The sequence below is a fragment of the Strix uralensis genome, chromosome Z, assembly GCF_047716275.1.
Source record: "Strix uralensis isolate ZFMK-TIS-50842 chromosome Z, bStrUra1, whole genome shotgun sequence".
Classification (NCBI taxonomy): domain Eukaryota; kingdom Metazoa; phylum Chordata; class Aves; order Strigiformes; family Strigidae; genus Strix; species Strix uralensis.
In genome coordinates, this window is record NC_134012.1 from 48,475,799 (window position 1) to 48,490,984 (window position 15,186).

At 58.2% G+C, this 15,186-nt stretch overlaps 1 pseudogene; it reads left to right on the forward strand.

The window, feature by feature from the left end:
- The window catches only part of LOC141938254 (uncharacterized), a 33,216-nt pseudogene extending 25,205 nt beyond the window's left edge, over nt 1-8,011 (forward strand).
- The last annotated feature ends 7,175 nt before the right edge of the window (nt 8,012-15,186 follow it).

Consider the following 15,186-nt stretch of genomic DNA (forward strand, 5'->3'; position numbering starts at 1 on the left):
TGAAAGACCTTGTGGGCTTAGGGCCTGGAAAACACAGACAGGCGGGTAAGAAAATGATGTTTTCTCTGTAGGATGCAAATCAGTTTGGTTTTGCTTTGCTTGTCATCTTCTCCTTCACCTTTCCTGCTGCAGAGACACAGATGGCAGAACGCAAGAAGAACTCTCTACAAAGTGCCTTGCAGGAGGAGGCTGCTGCTCTAAAGGAGGAGACTGTGACTCTACATCAAGAGGTGGCATCTTTGGAAATGAAACTCGAGACCACTGAGAAGCAAAGAAAGGATGTCCTGGTGAGGCTGGCAGATGCCATGAAGAGCCATTTCTTACATATTTTTTGGCCTTCTGTTAATAATTTTAAGGAGCAACTTTTTCCAGTGGAGATCTGATTTTAGGTGGTCTTGTACAAGTGCAGTTGAGATCTGAGAAGGTAGAGAATATGCAAATGCTCACCAAGCTTCCCTCATTTTCCCCTTCCATTCATCATTCCTGTTTCCCAGACTTGCTTTCGTGCCAGGCCAGGTAAACTGAATTAGCAGGGTCATCACCTTGGGTAAGAGAAGACAGTCCAGAAAGGAGAGATCATTAAAATGACCAGTATCACAGACTTTGTGGAGAGACCACAGACCACCATAAGAGCAGAAGAATATTGTTTACATCAGTGGCTGTTTTTTAGTTTAACTTTTCCAGTTACATCCTTCTGAATAAGTAGGGAAAGATGCTGTAGTCATATAAAATTCAGTTAAGATTCAGGGTGTTTATTTTCCTCTATTTTGATGATTTCTCCCCTTGAAGCTTAAGTCAAAGTAATTTTCAAACTTGTCTCTATATACATTGCATGGTTTGGGCTGTTATTTGTGTCCAAATCCATATTTAGATTTCTAAATATCTGGATCAGAAAAAAGGGGTGAGAATACAAAAGTTTGCTAATAATAGAAAGCTGTTCAACGTTACCACTGAGAGCAGACAGTGGGAAAAAAATAGAGACATTTGAGAAACAAAAGTGCTGAGCCAGATAAATATGTCTGCCTGCAAGGGGACAGCTAGTCCTGATTTGAAACACAGAATGACAGTCTGTGATCTGACCATCACTCCTTCGAGAGGGCACAGTGCGGTTCTGGAGGATGGTACCGTGAAAACACTACACAGTAGAGGTCCAAAAAAACCCCCAACCCCAAAAATGGGAAATCAAATGTCAGGGTTGTTGTCTCTTCCCTTTCTCCCTAATAGAGAGAACATCATCGTGCCACTGCCTAGATCATGCTTAGTCTGGACTTTAAATCCTGGCTGCAGTTCTGGTGGCTCCTCCCCAGAAGAACATCCCAGAAGTTCAGAGAAGGGCAAAAAGGCAGATAGGCCAGTGGGACTCTGAGGGAGGAAATAGCCATCCTGCAGAGAATGGTTTCAGAGAGGGACACGGGCTGGTTTCATCATCTATGAAGGATTCTGAAGGGGTTTCCCATAAAGGTATGGGAATATATATTCCTACAAATAGATGACCTGCTTGGCCAGAGAAACCATGCTTGCAGCCGGCAGGTTTGCCTGTCTGTATAGCTCCGGCCGGAGACCATTCACCTGCTAGAATGTTTTCTGTCAAGCCCAGAGCTACTGAAGGAACTACGGAGCTTGCTGTTAAAATTACCTCAGGTGCAGAAGCTGGGGATGGGTAATTGGTTCTCTCTTACCTGGGCCAGCCTAGCCAACATGTTGTGGTTAGCATTTGGCATGGAAAGGAAAGGGCACAACTGACCAGAGTAATGTACTAAACTTAGTAGTATTGTGTCATGATGGCTGAAGAGCAGCTGCACTGATGGTGCTTAGAGGATGCTTTTGGAGATTTAGACTTCTGAGGTACAGCTTTTCCAGTGTATTGAAAGGAATTGAATTGGTCCCCTTGCCTTATCTGGTTAATGGCTTCCTTGTGCATTCAGGATGTACTTGTGCAGTGGTCCAAAAAGCATGAAGGCAAATTTGTGTGGATTTCTCCGAGGTGATCTGGAGGAGGGCCCCTAGGAAGAGAGTGTGTTGTCTTGGCCTGTGGACCAGGAGGAGAAGGGACTTAGCACTGTCCATGCCTTGGGCCGGTCACTCTCCCCGACTTGTTGATTCTGGCCCTTCCAACCCTGATGTGGCACCAGCTCACGTAATCCCCTCTCTGTACCCAGCAGGCTGCTGCAGAAGGGGAGCAGCTCTCACAGCTCTCGGAGAAGAGACTCCTGTCGCAGCGGCTGGAACGTCTGCAGCAAGCAGTTGCAAGGCTGGAACTTGAGAAGACGGAGCTGAAGCAACTCATTGCTGAGCTCAGGAGGACTCTTGAGCAGGTAAAACCAGCTTTCACTGCCTCTGCAAAGCCTCATGGTCCTCTGGAACACAACACAATTCCACAGACAGCACTTTGGAGTCCTCTGCTTGTTTCCTTCCCTCTCCCACTTTCCCCTGTGGACACACACTTTGGTATTTTCTCCCACCCCATTGCCTTCACAAATGCACATTCACGCCAGTACCACCCCTCTTGCCCCAGTGTCCCCATACGCACACGCTTGTCACTCTCATGTCAGGAACTGTTTCCTCTTGCTCTTCCACAGTCTACTTTGAGTGCTTTTTGCCCTCGCTGTTCTCTGGTGCAGTTACAGTCTCTGAGCAGAAATCTCCTTGCCGTGATGTCCAGAGGTCCTTTCGCTCCTTGTTTGGTGGCAGCTTTCTGTGACCCTTTCTCCTGTCCAGCGTGCAGGTGGAGCGTGAACGGAGGAGACTGAAGAGATGTTGTCGGTCGCTGCCAGATGCACGAGGATTTTCCCTCTCTGACCAGCACAAGATCCCTGCTTCTGGAGAGGTGAGAACAGAGTCTTACTTGGTGGGAGGAGGGTCTGGCCATACGGAGGAATGATGGCAAATCCCAGTGGCAGCGGCCCCCAGTATAGACCCAATAGAAGTTGAGTACAGACCATGGCCCTGACCAGACTGGAGACTAAAAAGAAATCCTTGCGTTTTCTTCGCAGGAGGAGTCTCAGGCTCGCTGCAGTCATTGATGAACTGAGTTGCAGAACCAGGTGAGGAGTAGGAGAGCTCTCATCAAAAGCTGCTGTGCCCGTGCTGATGGGCACAGCTTTGCACGACTCTACAGCCCGAGTTCTGTCTGGCTGTCAGGAGGTGAGTGCAGCAGGAGCTGGGAGGGCCCCGTCAGACACATCTGTTGGCCGTGGCCAAACAACATCATTCACCTGGGTCTAGTCTCTGACTTGCCTAAAGGTCGGGCATGGTGGGAAAGGGGTTGGAAGAAATTCCCTTTGCAGAGCTGGCTGTCTGGGTTTCACATCTAGTCTGCTCTCGATGCTTAGCAAATTAAGGTCCCCCTCTTCATCTGGTTTGGCTTTATGTTGACAGACCTTGGTATTGTAATTCAAATGTAGCAGGTTCCATAAGCCACAGAACTCCTTTAGGAATTGCTTCTGTTGTTTGAGTTCACTTGCCAAGAGAATACTTTCATATTCCCAGCCTGAGGTTGGGGGTGGCATTCCCGTGGGGAACACGGCCCTTGGCAAAGCACGTGTCACTTTGAGAACAGAGGAAAGCCTCTGACCTGAGCTGTTTCCCCCAAAACAGCAAAGCCTGGAGTGCTGCTCCCAGTGCTGGCATCTCCCGCTCTCCAGAGCAGGCAGAGGGCAACAGCCAGAGCTGCTATGGCTGCACCACCCCATGTTGCCAGGAAATGGTAGAGTTTGAGGATTGTCAAGGCCTCGGCAGTCCTCATCAAGTTACGCTCTGCTCATTTGGGAAACGCTCTAAAGTTAGGAAAAATGAGGGTTTGCTCCCTTTTCGTGTGCTAGCTGTCAGGTTTTTAAGCTAGACCCTCCAGAGCAGTTCTTCACTGCCTGGTGTAACCAGTAGAAACTTGAATTGTTGGTCATCTGAGCTCGGCTCAGGGGACTCTGGGAACCTGCTGCTCCCCGCGGCACAAGGACACAGCGTTGGTCAGGGCTGGAGGTAGAAGGTGCAGCCGGAGCCGTGGAGCTGCGGCTGGGCCTGGCGCTGGGGGCTTGTCTGAGCTCGGCCTTTTGCCTCTTCCAGGCATCCCTCCTGCAGGCGCAGCCGGCACGAGACCCAACAGACGAGCAGGACTCTGTTGGATGCTGTGCGAAGAGCTGTCTTGCTCCGTAGCAGCTGGGGTCAGGGAGCTGAAGCTGCTGTGCTGGGAGCAGAGACTGGGAACCCAGGTCCCCCTCCCTGAGCCGCCTTGTCCTGCAGAGGGACAGCTGCAGCAGCACAGCGTTCCTTTCTTGTCTTCCCAGAAATGTGCCATGTTTTGCTGTGGGGAATGGGGGTGCATTAGTTCTGTTTCATTTGGAAGCATCTCCTAGTGACAAAGATTTTTTAAATTATTTTTATAAAAGAAATTTTGCAGAACTGCACTTTTTCAGTAGGAAAAAGCAAGTGGTAGGTAAGTATGTGGTTTAGGGAGAAGGTGACCCCAGTTTTTCACTGGCCCAAGGAAGCTGTTCTGAGCTCCTCTCGAGCTCGCAGCCGCTGGCGGGGCAGAGGGGGCAGTGGGGGCGTTACCAAGCGAAGGGGGTAGCTCAGGGCGGGGATGGAGGGGGCAGGAGGGGGGGTTTTCCTCCCTTCCAGCCTCAGCACAGCAAGCGCCGGTTCGCTTCCCGAGGCGGCTGATCTGCTGTCAGCGAGCTGCTGCGAGAGCAGCCTGAGGGCAGCCCGGGGGTTCTCGAGAGGGCACTGGGAACCCGGCCCCGACCGGCCAAAGCGGGACGCGGCAGCGCGGGGGGGGGAGCGATGTCAGCCCGCGCGGAACTGCTCTGCAGCAGCGGCTGGGTCGGGGGGGGGGGGGGGGTGCTCGGAGGGGTCCTGCAGGGGCCCGGGGCGGGGAGGCCTGTCCTGCCCCAGGAAGGGAGCCCCAGCCTGGCCCGCCAGAGCCCTCGGCCGGCTCCTGAGCTGCAGGGATGGAAGGAAGGAGGCCCTTGGATTCGCCTCCCAGGGAAGGAGGACTCTGTGTTTTTCCTTGGTTCCTGGGTTCATCCGGAATTGTACGTTGACAGATCGAGGGGAGATAAACTGAAGATCAATCGAGATGGTATTTTTCCACATATGCCTTGTGACTGTGAGTCAGACTTCTGAACACTGGGGTGATTTTCACCCCTGCTGAGGCCCGAGAGGCTCCGTGTGCCTGGGGCTGCTGAGCGCTGCCTGGGCCAGGGGCAGGGGGGGCTGGTGGTCCCTTGGGCTCCCGCAGGGATTCCAGACGGGCCCGCTGGGTGCTTCAGCCAGCACTTCCAGTCAGGAAGCGTTATTTTTCTGGGTTCTAAATGAGGCTACGGTGTAAACCCACTTAGACTTCTGTACGGTGGTGTACTCTGTCAGAGAGCTCAGTAGTACTGAAAAAGCTGGCACAGAGTTCAGCTGGGACTCGAGATCTGACTGTGTTGCTGTTAAAAAACTGTATAGAGCCTCCTTGGGCAGTTACTTGGCAAGGCACAACTTTTCTGTGATTTTTGTACTCGAATTCTGACTGTAATGCCAATGCCATGTGATAACCTTTCTCCAAAATGTTTCAGTCAGAACGAGCGTTCATAATCTGATTACCTCTGAACTACACCCAAAACAAAGTTGCAGGGTGAAGTGACGGAAGATTTGGCCAGCCTGCCTGGGTGTTCCTGCTGCGCACGTTACCCGACCGTCCGCTCGTCTGCCCTGCGCTTGTCCTGTTGGAGTGAGTCCTCTGGGTAACGTGTGGGCTCTGGACGTGGTGAGTCTGACTCCCTCTGACCACCCAAGACATTGCTGGTCTTTCCCTCCCTCCTGTTCTGAGGGTGTGGGAAGGCTGCAGAGACTGGCAGGCTCTGCTGTGCCCTGCAGAGCAGCTTTAGCCACACAAGACCGTGTGGCCGCGGGTGCATCGTGGTGCTTCGACACCAGCTGGGACCACAGACCTTCTCCATCAGCTTGTTAAAGGGTCCCAGGGCAATGTGCTGGTGGGGAAGGGGGAAGGGTGAGGGGGGTCGAGGTAGGAGGCAGCTTTCAGCTGATGTTAAGCTTAAACTGAAAGTGGTTCTGGGCTTCGAGAGGGTTGGGTTTGGTTTTTTGCCTTAAGTGTGTTATTACCTTTCCAGGTAATGCTTTCCGTGGCAGCTGGCAATGGTCCTTGTGCACCAAACCTCAGCTCGTATTTTCACTGTGGTTAATACCTATAATAGTAATGGCATTATACTGAGAATCACCCAGGTTAATGACAAAGAAACTGGTGAAGTCAGGACTAGTTTCAGCAATAGGTGCCCAGCAACTTCCTCGAGATCAACATCTTCAACTCACAGAGTGAGAGTGGACCACAGCAGATCCCCCCGCTCTGAGCTCCCAACGCAGCAGAGACACACGCCCTCCTCTGCTGTGTCTGTCCAACGTCACCCCCTCCACCAATGGAGCCGGCTCTGCCTCATCCCTCCTACCCTGACAGATGGTCCTGGCAGAGAGAGCCCGGAGCTACGGACTGAATGAACTCGACACGTTTTGGAGGGATGGCCCACAGACTGCAGAAATGACATGTGTGTGTGTGTATATCAACCCCCACCATGTTCTCAGTGTCCCCAACAGGGCCAACAGCTTCATATGAGCCTTTATTGGGGAGCTGGGGGGTGTGTGTGTCCCAGCCCCCACCCCCCAAGTTCTTGGGCCTCGAGGCCTCAGCCAGCGCCTGCAGTCATCTGCCAGTTGGTCATCTGCCAGTTGCCCCGCAGCGGGGCACCGGGGGCCGGTCCCGGGGCGGGCAGTGCCGTCATGGTCCTGCAGAGCACCGGGCCCGCCGGGCTCCGCGCCCGCGCCGCCGGCAACGCGGCATCTGTGGAGGTGCAGTCAGCGTGGAAGGGGGGGGTCGGGGGGGCACCCCCGGGCCGGGGCCCGTGCCCAGGAACCGCCGGTGCTGGGGACGCGCTGCCTGACGGGACCAGCCGGGACGGGTGGCCCCGCGTACCGCGGCCCTACTCTCAGTGCCCCTTTTTCCTACGCCAGTTTTACGCCGTTTTTAATTCCTCGGCGGACCGTGTTTTAAGGCAGAACCAGTTTCGCTACAGCAACCCCCAGAGAGAAACATTCAGCCGCACGCACTGGCACCACGGCGCAGTCTTGGATTAAGAGCCCTGCGGGCCAACAGCCTCTCGCTAGAACAGCCCCAATTCTCCCCATTTTCTTCGTGCTGTGTCTTACCGTCCAGGATTTCAGGGCTCTCTCCTACGTGCCGCTGAGTAGCACCCCCACCATCCCTGTGTTTCTTGTCAGAGAGAGGGCTCGGAACCAGGCGCAGCCCCCCCCATCGCGGGGGAGGTCCCGGGAGAGCCCCCCCCCTCCGCTCTCGGCTCCGACAGGACCAGCCCGGGGCCACCCGGCCCGGCCCGGCCTCCCCTTCCCTCCCGCCTCTCCCCGCCGAGGGACACCCCCCTGCCTGCCCCGCGGGGCCGTTCCGCAGGGCCCAGCGCGGAGTAAAGCGGCGTCCGAGGCAGGGGCACTCTCCGGTGCGCCGGGAGACGGCGGCCGCGGGACGGGGCGGGGGGGTGCAGAAATCGGGAATTCCCCACAGCCGGCGTGTCCGCCTGCCTTCCCCTCCCCAAAACACGGTGCTGGGAGCGCTCGCTGAAATACTGTGGGCGCGTACCGGGGCTGTTTAGGCCGGGCTGTGGCGGGAGGTGACAGAAGCGCCCAGCCGCAGAGCCGAGCCCCTGCGCGTTCCGCGCCCGCCCCTCGTGCTCCGGGAATGACACGCTGAAGTGCTAAGGCTTGGACAATAAGCCCAAGCCAGAGTTGACCTATAGATGAATCCTGTACATTTTATAACTGATAACCATTGTGCTAATAGGAATTATACTAAGTTATAGCAAACCAACTATTCTGATGTAAAAGGTGGGAATACTGAAGCCTGAGCAACAGGCCCTGAACTGAAACTGCTAACTCCGTGTGTAGTCATTAGTGAAATATGCATAGAAGATGTAGCTTAAACATCATAAAACATGTCTATGTTGAATGTATCTTTATCTTTCTTTATGTGTGAGCAAATAACAAGGCCACAGAAACAGTTGTCTGGCCTTGTGACCTTGCTCATAAATTAACTAGATAAGCAGGGAAACTCCCTTAGCTTCTCCCTTAAGCCCTGGCCAGGCTCTGGGGGGAACCTAATGTGAGATGAAAACCAGATGTTTCCGCTTAAAACAAAGGTGCCAGCTATTCTGGCTTACTGATTTCAGGTATATAAGGCTGGGCCTGCTCACAGCGACTTTGGAAGCCTCACCTACGGGTGGATGCGCCGCGTAGGATTTCCCACTTGCAGGGAAAGGTTCTCCAAATCCTCGCTGTAACCGGGGCTCCCCAGCGACTGCGGATCTGGATGATGGTAACGTATGCAAGTGGTGATGGATCTTTCTTAATCACTGTTCTCTCTCTCAGGTAGTAATGATTTGATGCATTACCCTGTATTTTCCTATTTGTTTAAGTGCACTGTTCTGTCTTTTCTTACTGTATGTTTTCTGTATTATTCTGTTATATTATTTAGTTATTTCTAGTAAAATACACCTGCTCTTTTCACTCTGGTGTCTGAGTTTAATTGATATCCCTGATCAGCAAAACACACACCTTTCCCCCCAAAACTCTCCCCTCTCGCAGAGCACCCCCGGCCACGGTGATACCCGTCACCCCCGCCCCCCCCCGCGCCCGGCCCTCGGCTCCGCGCAGCCCTCGGGGGGACCCCGGCCAAGCCCCGCACCCCCAAAGCGTGGCACCACCCCCTCCACCCTCCCCCCGCCGCAGAGACCCTCGCAACCGCGCGGGCGCTTCCTCAGAGCTGCTCCGCGGCCGCGAAGGCTCCGCCGCAGGGCGAGGGGGCGCGGCGGGGGGGCCGCCTTCCCCTGGCCGCCAGCGCAGCCGCCGCGCCCGCCCGTCACCAGGCTCCGAAAACAAGAAGAAACGCGGAGAAACCTCCCGCACGCGGTTTTTCCCCCAAGAGCCGCTCCATGAATTACTGCTGCCGCCATCGCCGCGGAGAACAACGCGCGGACTGACTTCGTCGGCGCCCCCTGCTGTGTCGTTCAGAGAGGAAAGGCGCGGGCGTGCGGGAAGGGAGCGATTTTATAGAAACCGAACCCGCAGCCCTCCGCGAAGCGCGCACGAACGCCCCGAACGGACTCGTTGACAGCGCGGAAAAAGGACCGGCGAGCCAGAAACTCCGCGCAGCTGCCGCCCGTCGCAGCGCAGCTTCCCCCACCTACCGAGACCTGGCCCCCGCCCCCCGCCGCGCTTCCCTCCGCACCCCCCGGGGTTCGTCTTCCGCCGCAGCTCCGCCGCTGCCGCACCCGAGCGGTGAGGGCCCGCGTCCCCCCGCAGCGGGCGGGGAGCGAAGACCGACCCCAGGGGGCACCCCGGGCCGGGACCCCGTGGCGCCGGGGGCGCAGACCCGCGCTCTGCCCGTCGCCTCCCGGGGCTACGAGACCTCCCCCCGCGGGGCCGCCCCAGGCCCGCCGGGGAGACGCCCGAAAGCCGCCTCCGGGCCGGCGGCGGGGGTGTGGGGCGGGCCGGGGTGTCCGGCGGTGTCCCCGGCCCCCCCGCTCTGCCCGCCGTGCCGGGCCGTGCCGCGGCTGGGCTGGCGGTCGCGCCGTGCCTGGTCGCGGCCAGAAAAAACCCCCAAGCCCTGCTTGCCTCGCCGTGGCAGCGGCTGTGGGGGGCGTCAGGACTAAACTCCAGCGAGGTGCCGTCCGGGCTTAGGTCGGGTTTAGCGCGGGACAAACGGATTTCCCGGGGCTCGGCCCCGCCCCTCGCTCAGTGACGGTCCTGCAGAATCGGCTCCGAGGATTTGAAACAAGGATCATGGCTTTTAGGGGGAGAAGAACACGGGGCTTCTCCTTTCCTCCAGCTGCTCGAGAGCAGAATTCCCTTTTCTCAAACGGACCGTATTTAGGGACGGACCCACCAGTCTCAGTTTGCTTTCCTGGGACTCCGCGGCGTGTCTCGCATCTCTTGTCAGGCGGAGCTGAAACAAAGGGGGGGCGGCGGGAGATGGAAACACAGCGGCGAGTTTAATTAAAGACACCTGGCGAGTTAAATAGGCGCAGAGAAGCAGCGCCCGGGCATTTACGGCCCCTGCGACGGACCCGCTGTTGCTTTATTCCCCCGCGATGTGCCGGGAGCAGCAGCAGCGTTTGGGGTGCGGGAACTCTGCGGGGACGGCTGGGCTGGCGGGGGAAGGCGCCAGCAGCCTGCGGCCCCCCCGGCTGGGGATTGTCCCGGGTCTGCGGGGAGCTGAGGGCAGCCGGCGCCGAGCACCCTCTGCCCGCGGCGCGGCCGAGGCGCGGGGGTTCATTAGCCCCGCCGGGGGTGTCGGGCTCCGTTTCGGCACCGGAGAAGGGCCCCGGGCGGCTCCGATGTTCCTTTTTCAGCTGAATGAGGAAGGTTTTCTGGCGGGACCCCGGGGGCGCAGGGGGGGAGCGGCGAGGCAGCTGTAGGGGGGTGGGTGCCCGTTCCGGGGGGGCGCACTCGGGCTCTGGGCGGCAGCAGGACGGACAAACCGCTCCCGCGGGCCCCGCGCTCCGCCGCCTCCGCCGGGTTTGCTCAGGCCGCGGTGTAGGTCGGGCCTTTGTTTAGGCGGGGGCGGCGGGGGGAGGCTGTGGCAAGCGGGGAAGGCGAACGGGGGAGGTCTCGCCGGTTTTTTGTCGCTGCTGTTGTTGTTGCCGTCTGTGGTTCCCCCCCCCGGAGAGAACGCTCCCGCGGCGCGCAGGCGGGTTTTGCGCGGGGGGTGAGGCCGCCGAGGCAGGTCCCCGCGCCGCCGGGCCACCCGCTGGGAAACACAAACATTTCGCTGCCGGCGCTGGGAGCAGAGACCTGGCGCGGGGTCCCGGGGCCGCCTGGGGGATGCGGTAGGGCCGGGCCGTGGGGTGGAGGCGCGACCCGCTGCTGCTCTGCGGCGGGAGGACAAGGACCTGCCCGCGGCGGGAGCCCCGCGGGTGCCGGCAGCCCGGGCTGGCGCGGAGCCCCCGGGCGAGGCCGGAGGGGCCGGGCGCTGACCGCGCTCTCCCCGCGCTCCCCCGCAGCCCGCCCCGACGAGGACTCCTGCTCTTCCTCCCCGCCCCTATCGCCCTCTTGCTCGCCACGGTCCGTGGCCTCCGGCTCCGGATGCGGCCCCGGCCAATGCGTCTGCAGGAGCTGCGGCCCGAGATGGTGGACAAGGACCTGCTGAAGGGGGGAGCGGGGCGGGGGGGCGCCCGCCCCCCGGTGCCGCGCTGCCCGCCCCGGTATCTAACCCCGACTGCGCTGCCCGCCCCGGGACCGACCCCGGGGCGGTGCTGCCCGCCCCGGGACCGCCCCCGGTGCCTCCCAGGCCGCTCCGGGACCGCCCCCGGTGCCTAACAGCCTGCCCCGGGACCGCCCCCCGGTGCCGCGCCTCCCGCCCTGGGACCGCCCCCCGGTACTGCGCTGCCCGCCTCGGGACCGGAACCCGACGACGCTGCCCGTCCCGGCACCGGCCCCCGGTACCTCCCTGCTCGCCCCGGCACCGCCCCCGGTGCCTCGCTGCCCGCCGCTGGACTGAAACCCGGTACGGCGCTGCCCGCCCCGGCACCGGCCCCCGGTGCCTTGTTGCCCACCCCGGGACCGAACCCCGGTGGCGCGCTGCCCGCCACGGGACCGGATCCCCACGGCGCTGTCCGTCCCGGGACCAGCCCCGGTGCCGCGCTGCCCGCCCCGGGACCGCCCCCGGTGCCGCACTGTCCGCCCGGTGTCCGGCCTCCGGTGCCTCTGCCCGTCTCGGAACCGCCCCCGGTAGGACGCTGAGCGCCCCGGGACCGAACCCTGGTGCCTCCCAGCCCGCCCCGGCCCCGGCCCCCGGTGCCTCCCTGCTCGCCCCGGCACCGCCCTCCGTGCCTCCCAGCCCGCCCCAGGACGGACCCCCGGTATCTCCCAGACCGCCCTGGGACCGCCTCTCGGTGCCGTGCCTCCCGCCCTGGGTCCGCCCCCCGGTGCCTCGCTGCCCGCCCCGGGACCGGCCTCCGGTGCCGCGCTGCAGGGTCCGAACCTCGGCGGTGCTGCCCGCTCCGGGACCGCCCCTGGTGCCTCCCAGCCCGCCCCAGGACCGACACCCGGTATCTCCCAGCCCGCCGCGGGACCGTCCCCCGGTTCCGCGCCTCCCGCCCTGGGACCGCCCCCCAGTGCCTCGCTGCCCACCACTGGACCGAAACCCGGTACGGCGCTGCCGGTCCCGGCACCGGTCCCCGGTACCTCCCTGCTCGCCCCGGCACCGCCCCCGCTGCCTTGTTGCCCGCCCCGAAACGCCCCCGGTGCCTCTCTGCCCGCCCCGGTTCTGGACCCCGGTGTCGCGCTACAGCCCCGAGACCGGTTTCCGACGGACGTGCCCGCACCGGCACGGAAACCCGGTGGAGCGCTCCCCGTCCCGGAACCGGCCCCCGGTGCCTCGCAGCCCGCCCCGGGACCGTCCCCCGGTATCGCGCTGCCCGCCCCGGGACCGGAACCCGCTGCCTCACTGCCCGCCCCGGAACCGGACCGCGACGGCGCTGCCCGCCCCGGGACAGGCCCACGGTTGCTTGTTGCCCTCCCCGGGACCGAACCCCGGTGGCGCGCTGCCCGCCACGGGACCGGATCCCCACGGCACTGCCTGTCACGGGACCGAACCCCGGTGCCGCGCTGCACGCCCCGGGACCGGAACCCGACGACGCTGCCCGTCCCGGGATCAAACTCCGGTGCCTCCCTGCCATCCCCGGCACCGCCCCCGGTGCCTCGCTGCCTGCCGCTGGACCGAAACCCGGTACGGCGCTGCCCGTCCCGGGACCGCCCCCGCTGCTTCGCTGCCCGCCCCGGCACCGGCCCCCGGTGCCTTGTTGCCCACCCCGGGACCGAACCCCGGTGGCGCGCTGCCCGCCACGGGACCGGATCCCCACGGCGCTGCCCGTCCCGGGACCGCCCCCGGTGCCGCACTGCCCGCCCCTGGACAGGACCGCGGTGCCTCGCTGTCTGCCCCGGGACCGGAACCCGACGACGCTGCCCGTCCCGGGACCGAAGTCCGGTGCCTCCCTGCCCGCTCCGGCACCGCCTCCGATGCTTCGCTGCCCGCCGCTGGACCGAAACCCGGTACGGCGCTGCCCGTCCCGGGACCGCCCGCACTGCTTCGCTGCCCGCCCCGGCACCGGCCCCCGGTGCTGGTCTGCCTGCCCTGGTTCTGGACCCCGGTGCCGCGCTACCTGCCCCAGCACCTGTTACTGAAAATCCGGAATAAAGAACTTACCAACACCAATTTGATGCAGATAAGCAGACACTTCTTTATTGACGGCCAGGCACGCAGGGGATTATTCTCACCAACAACGCGCGCCAAGCACTAAAATCACTCATCTTATATAGAACTGTTTCGTATACAATTCCCAAGGACACAGTTTCATACACAAACACAATTCCCAAGGACACAGTTTCCTTGGCAGGTACTTGTAAGCTGTTACGGTTGTTTCCCTCAGTTCCTATTATTCCTAGACTTTGACAACTACTTGTATTCTCCTGGTCCTATATATATATATTATAAATCAACTTACAGATCAGTTTGTATTTGGTTACCTAGATTCCAAACGTTTCTACTAAATGATTATGACCAATCTCCTCGGCCTTGGTATGGGACTGTACAGGTGATTTTAAAGCAGCAATCGGTTGCTAATACAAACCACAACAAATAAAAATTTTACTAAATATTTCTTCCGATTTTATATTTCTACTAAATCAAACACAATTTCTTCTACTTATTGGTAAATCAATAACATTTCCCCCCTTTGAAAGTGTTGAAAATTATTTCAATACTTTCACATTTTATTCATTTTCATTTTTAAGGTTAGTATTTGTTTCTCCATACTTCGGTGGTGGACTGTATTCAGGTGGCATATGTGGTACTTCTCTCATAATCCTTCGGTGTGCTGCAAGTCTATTAATAAACTGTCTTTTAAGACGAGCATAAATTAAGATGATAATCACAAAGACAATTAACAGCAAAAATAAGGTCTTGATTAGGGATTTCAGCCAAGAGTTCAGGTTCCATCCTAATCCACTAAAAATCTTTTCCAACCAATCTTCGGACATATCTTCTCAAATTGTTTCTGTTTCTTTTTCGATTTTGTCTAAGAGATCTAGATCATGTTCTACATCCTGAGTGACATTAGGAATATGAATGCAGCAATGATCTGGGCTATCCTTGAGATATCCACACACTCCATGCTCCTTTAGCAGAAGCATGTCTAATGCCATCCTGTTCTGAAGTGTCATTCGGGAAGTTGCCTGTAATTGAATGTTTAATTCTTTAAATCCTTTCCTTGTGACGTTGGCCAATTTTTCTACTTGTCCTGTTAACTGATAGAGCCATTCTCTGTTTCTATATGAAGCTATAGGGTTCAAAAGGGACTCTAAGGCCCAGCCAATTTTCACTCCTGTTGATGGTTCATTCCATGTGTCATCATCTGTTTCAGACCTCTTGGTTCGTTTTAATCTTAAATCTTCTAAGGGTCCTTTGAATGGTGATTTCTTCCAAATTGGACACAATGGCGGCATGCCTAAAGTAACTTGTTTCACCTTACCATCTACTGGCAAGTGAGTTGTCCAGGTTCCATCACTTAATGCCCAAACCAAATGTCCTGAACTCTGAATGGTAGATTTCTTACAACTGAAAAAGTATCCTCTCCTGGGCGTGAATATGCTTGTCAAAGTGAGGTTATTATGAAAACCTCGACAATAACAACCAAACTTCAGAGAAGCTGCTAAGGGAGGAATTCTTTGAATTATTGAGTCTGCATTGCTGCAATCATACACCTTTTCACACTTCCACCATGGTACTACATGTTCCTTTTCTATTCGTGTAGTACCTTTATCTACTACTGAAGGAAGAATTGCGAGTACACCTTTAACCCAAGTACCGTCCCAAGTAAAACACCAGGGAGTTCTAGCCATGTACTGAAACTGAGAAAATATGGACATCGACCATACAGAATTCCACTGTGCCTGTGTTTGTGTACTTTGACCAGTTTTGTTACACTGCCATTCCATGATGTCTCTGCTCACATTGTTTTTAATCTGTTCATCGTATGAACATCATCCTAACAATCCCTGTTCTGGACCTGCTTCTAGCCCTAAACCTAGATGAGTCATTGGTGTAAACTGATGATTCAAGAGTTT